The sequence below is a fragment of the Octodon degus genome, unplaced genomic scaffold, assembly GCF_000260255.1.
Source record: "Octodon degus isolate 3935 unplaced genomic scaffold, OctDeg1.0 scaffold00034, whole genome shotgun sequence".
Classification (NCBI taxonomy): Eukaryota; Metazoa; Chordata; class Mammalia; order Rodentia; family Octodontidae; genus Octodon; species Octodon degus.
The window spans coordinates 4,826,498-4,832,237 of record NW_004524610.1 but is presented as its reverse complement, the minus strand read 5'-3'; the positions used below and the strand labels follow the sequence as shown (position 1 = coordinate 4,832,237).

The 5,740-nt window shown below is 44.8% G+C and overlaps 1 pseudogene; it reads left to right on the top strand.

The window, feature by feature from the left end:
- The first annotated feature begins 4,966 nt into the window (after nucleotides 1-4,966).
- Nucleotides 4,967-5,356, top strand: LOC101568537 (annotated as a pseudogene).
- The last annotated feature ends 384 nt before the right edge of the window (nucleotides 5,357-5,740 follow it).

Genomic DNA, 5,740 nt, shown 5'->3' with positions numbered 1-5,740 from the left:
TGGGGGTGCCCCACCTCTCACTGTTCAACTTCATCTCCCCAGCATCTTCTACGAGAAAGCCAGGGAAGAAGGCACTCCACAAGCCTGAGCTGCTCCGACCTTCGGAAGCGGAAGTTGCTGAGTTTTGCCCAAGGAGGCTCAGAGAGAGGCTACTTGTCTTGCCATCTGTGTCACAGCTCCCAAGTTCTGCCATATGAGGGCCAATCGGGGCAGCAGACAAAGAAGTGAATGTAGCCACATGCCAATAAAGTGTCACTTATCAGTAACAGGTGCGGGAGAGACGAGGCCCCGGGCAGCACTTTATTGGCTTCTGTTCTAACGCAGCAAGATGGAAGGAATTAGGTAAGTTAGGCACAGTTACTTTGTATTGTAAGTTTATGAAATTTTATAAATAACTTGTACTTTATTAGATATAAAATACTTTAAGAGATGAAGAGGAGAAAGGTTTGTACACAGAAAGCTATAAAATCATAAAAGCATACACTTCTAATTTAATATTATTTACAAGCATGAACAAACTAGCAATTAATGAATGCTTTGTTTTAAGTTTATTCTTTCTTTTTCTTTCCTTTGTTATATCATTCCTTCTTTTTTAAATTTTATTTTCCCTGCTAACACAGTTTACCAGTTTGTCCAAAAAGAAATCACCTGGTACAGATAAACCAGCTCTAAATTTCATGCTGACTTTCAAAATAGCTCCATAATGTGAAATTATACAAGGTAAAATTATAAAATTCCAGGTATATTAACAACTCAAGTTATTCTCAGGGGATTTTGAACACTAAATATTTTTGGTTTTTGTATGATACACATGCTAAATAATAGAAGGTACAAATAGTAAGACATTAGATAAACATTTCCTATGTGGCAGCACTTGCCAGCCAAAGCTAAGGCACTGCCATATATTTTTCTCTTAGGTAATGAGGGTCCTCTCGGCCGTGGTGCCTCCCCTGTGGAGCAACCGAGGAGTGGGTGGGGCTCAGCTCAGCCCCACACTCTGGCCCAGGACGACCTGCCAGAGGTCCCATCACCTCCATTTGGACAGCTCTGCCAGCCTCCAGGGCCTTCGTTGTGTGTGTTGGTGGCTTCGACTCTTGACGTTTCTGGGTGGGATGGGAACACTTGCGATCCAGTCTCGGGGCTGGGGAGATAGCTCAGTAGAATAAGTGCTTGCCTGGCAAGCACAAGGGCCTGAGTTCAATCCCCAGTTCTGCAAGGAAAAAAACAAAAACAAAAACAACAAAATAGTCTGCTGTTCCAGCCACAGCCTTTCGGTGCGCGAGTGTACACCCAGTGCGGGTTGCTGTCTCTCACCAGCTGAGGACCCAGTGGAAGTTCTCACACAGCCAACAGGCACTTTGCAACAACAACAACCTCTTCTGGAGTTGCTGTTTCTAAAGTTACGCTTCCATTATTGAATTCAGGCTTCGTAACATCCATGGAGGTAAGCAATGGCTGTCATTCTTATTTTTAAATGGAGAAAATAAATTTTAAGAAGAGAAGAAAATGCAGACTATCACTATTAAGGGAAAATACAACAAAGGCATGATCCTTACCCCAAGATGGCCTACCTCACGCACTTGTCTGCGTACCTGCCACTTTCTTCCAAATGTCTCCAGAGTCCATAGCCTGCCTTTACTTCCTTCAGAGAACTCTAAGATGACCTTTATTGGAGTTGCTGAGGAAATAATCATCAAGATTAAAAACTAAGCATATCAGAAATTCAAATAGCAACTATACGAGGTCTCCCATTACAAACATCTGACAACGAGCCCAGAAACGGGAAGTTCCTGTCCCTCCTGCTCTGCATATTAATTGTGGACCTCAGACACATTGAACAGCCTGTCTGGCATGTGGCTTCATTATCTAACAAATGAAAGACTGGAGCAGGGTCCCCCTACTCATAAAATTCTGAAATATTAGAGAAAGGGTCTACCTACTGTGCTTGATCTTAGCCAAAAATCCGAGAAGCTGGGGGACACTGTCAGGAAAGCAAAAGGAAAGAAAGAGCAACAAGAAAAGCCATGCTTCTCCCTCTTGGAATTTTGGAATGCTCTGCAGACTGCAGTACCGCAGCTGCCGACGCTTTAACGATTTGGACCTCGCAGCACTAACTTAAACCCACCTGGGGGAATAGAGCTGGACGCAGCTCAGCGCCTCAGCTTGCTCTGTTTGTGTTTTCAAAACCACTAAGGGAAGCTGGGTTGAAACTGCTTTTGGAAAAATATAGCAACTCTTTATCCGTTTCATATGGCAGACAGCTCTCTGACACATTAGTGACTTTTGATCGGACAGCTAATTTTCTACTGCATTGCTTTGAGATTTACTTACAATGCCACAGCATTTAAAAACACATAGATTACAATGTAATTTATTAGAAAAGGGTGCAGGTGCATATTATATGAACTTAACTAGTACAAGTTAAGTTTTTTCATAAAGCACAGGCTTGAATAGGGTGACATCAGTTGGACAACCTGGTTCATGTGTTATTTATTTATTTATTTATTTATTTGACACTCAGTCTTGCTCCACAGCTCAGACTTGTAGTGATTCTCCTGTTTCAGCCTCCCAGCAGTGGGATCTCAGCAGTGGGATTACAGGCGTGCATCACCATGCCCAGTTTCAGTGGCCGGCTTAGTGCTCCCAGGGTTCTGGGACTGGCATGGCCTGCGGTCCTGCGATCCAACTTGGGTCCTGTGCTTGCCAGGCAGGTGCTTAGACCACCAAGCTATCTCCCCAGCCCTGATTCATGTGTTTTCTGACTCTGGGAAGCTGTCTTGCTTCTCTTGTCATTATCAGGGCTTTTCATCATTGGGATGTGGAGAATTTCCAATGATAACATTGTCTTGCCACATCATCCTCATGACCCTATTTCCTTTTTCTTCTTGTCTTGGTTAAAGGCATGGCTACAGAGGAGGAGATGTACTCCTGGGCAGTATCCAGCAAAGCAGCCCACAGGAGGACCTCGGGCTCCACCAGCAGGGCTGCGGGCCACCCTTCCTGGCCATCCCCTTCCAAGGGGAGGTCACCCAGTTCAAGTCAGAGTCCAGCTGCTCCATGCCACCCAAACACATAATTAAAGAGGGTAACAACTTGTGTTCCACAGAGGGGGCAGTATTTTGGGTGCGTCTATGAGTAAAATCAGTAGCACACCCACCTAGCCAAGACTATATTTGGTGAACAGAAAGCAATTTCCTTTACTTGTGAGCATTTAAGGTCAGGTCTATTAATTGTTTCTATAAATATAACTTGAGCCCAAGAGTCATCCATCTCAAGCTCGGCCTCGCATGGCGTGATGCACGCAGGCTGTGAGGAATGCCCTGGTATGAAGGGCTTGCTGCGCCCTTTCCAAGTTACTAAGTCTCACTTTGCGTCAGCTTTCTGGAGTCTGGGAGGATGAGACCTGTTCCTCCTACCTCTCTACATGGGCCACAACTTAAGGTGTCATTAATGAATCTTAGAGCTACTAAGAAAAACTCTCCAAAAAGATGCAATTTCTTCCCTCTAATTCACCTCCTATATCATTTGTTGACTCTAGTAATTATTTTTCCCCAAATTTAAATTAAATCTTTAAAAACAGAAGTTTCTTAAGTGGTATAACTAAACAAGTGTTTTATCCCACACCAAACACTTTTCTTCTCAAAAGCATTCACAGAAAAACAAAAAGCTGTCCATCAAAAGCTGAGTAGAAACATTTGTTTTCTTTGTTGTTTAATAGGAAAAAATATTACTAATACCTAAGGATAATTTCATTTGCTGTGGAAACCAAGCAATCTTTTTATGGAGGAACTCTTCAAAACTCGTTTCTGATACATGGGCCACCCCCTCACTGCCTGGGAATGTCGCATCTGTTTCCCAGAATGTCCTGCCTAAGTGGGGAAAATGGAAACATCCCTCCTTTTACACAGTCCCTAATTGCAGGGTTACCTTAGCGCGCCCTCGAAAGCCCTGTTTGCAATTAGGATTCCAACGGAAAGCAAACCTAGGAGCAGATGAGCAACGGCTTGCGTCTAATTGGAAACGTGTGTACGTTACTTTTTAAGAAATTCCAAAAGATTTTCCTGCACTAATCCTTCCTTAATCCTTAGGAGGACTGAGAGGAGACAGGAATGTGTGTGCTGCTCTTCCGCTGCACTCTACTTGTAAACGCCCCCGGCCTGCTGAGGACATAGCCCTGGCACGGCGCTTTCCGCCGCACCACCTTCTTTCCATCTGCAGTGCTTCAGAATGTTTAAGTACGTGAAAAAGCTCCGGGGAGAAGGGAAGCCATCTACCTTGGTTTTCTAGACTTTATGCACATCTAGCAGGAGGAGCTCCCAGCAGGCAAGCGCCGTGTGAAGACAGCAGAGCCTGCATTTGCCAGTAGAGCCGAAGGACGACTTTCCAATCCTCTTTCGGAGTCTGCAGAGAGGAACCGGTGCAGGCGTAATAAAATTCACAATGCACGCGATGCTGCTGAAGCCCGTTTGGATGCTGTGAGATGATCTAGCGTGCTCCTCGAGGGGCCTCAGACACTTCTCTGCAATGAGCGCGAGGCCCGAGGGATGGGGACCGACGCCCAGCGGGCGCCCCGTGTGGCCTCTGCTTTCCACCTCGCTTGGCCTGCGTCCAGTGCCTCAGAAAACTCTTCCTTCTTCTCCCATTCCTCCCCCAGAAAGGAATGCTCATTCTGCTGTAGCTGCGTTTCTCAGTCTAGCAGTTGGAAAATTCATTTTGCATTCAATTGATTTGGCTTATTATTTAGACTTTCTTTCAATTTTCATTTTGGTTAGTGTGAAATAAAATAGATTTAAGATTCCAGGACAAGGCAGCACGCGACGCGTGACCTTGAGCACGCTGCTGGGCAGAAAGGGCGGCTGAGCTCAGGTCCTTGGTCGTTACTCAGCGGCGGACTTGAGGTCCTTCGTTCTTCCAAGCTGACAGTCGGTGCACAGAGAGCATCACGTTACAGAAGGCGCCAGATGCGATGAAGATTGTGACCAAAGCTCCGGGCTTTGATAGAGTTTGGGAAAAGGTGACTCTCGTCTCGGCTGCTCCTGAGAACGTGACTTGCGAAATGAAAGTAGAGGAAGAGCACACTAACAAATACAGCACTCTGGACGGTGGCTTTCCGGCCACCTTACTAGACAGCATCTCAGCAATGGCCCTGCTATTCACAGAGAGAGGAGTGCCAGGAGTTCGTGTTGACATGAACATAACGTACATGTCACCTGCTAAAATAGGAGAAGAAATAGTAACTACAGCAAATATTTTGAAGCAAGGAAAGACACTTGCCTTTGCCTCTGTGGGTGTGACCAACAAGGCCACAGGAAAGCTGATAGCCCAAGAGAGACACACAAAGCACCTGGGAACCTGAGCAGGCTTGAAGGAACCCGACAGCAAGCATCCAGTGCAAATCTGATTTCAACAAGTTTTCAAAATAAATGAGCAGAATTAGAAATAGCTAAGGAATGTTGTCTTTGTGGAAAAAGACCTAGAGAGAAATACTGTCTGTGGAAAAAGTACAGCAGAGTTGAGGTGGGAGTGGCCTGGATTTTTCACTTTTGTTTTTTAATCAATTCATGACAGTTGAAAGAAAAAAGTTCTGAAGTATTTTGAAAAATAGGTAAAGCAAAAAAAGCCAGCAAGCCCACTCTAAGATTACTCTAAAATTAAGTCCAGTGTGATGCTAAAGGAGAAATATAAATTAATGGCTGTTTAGATTTCTCTCTTTGTCTAGACCTGGTAGCTTAGAAACAAA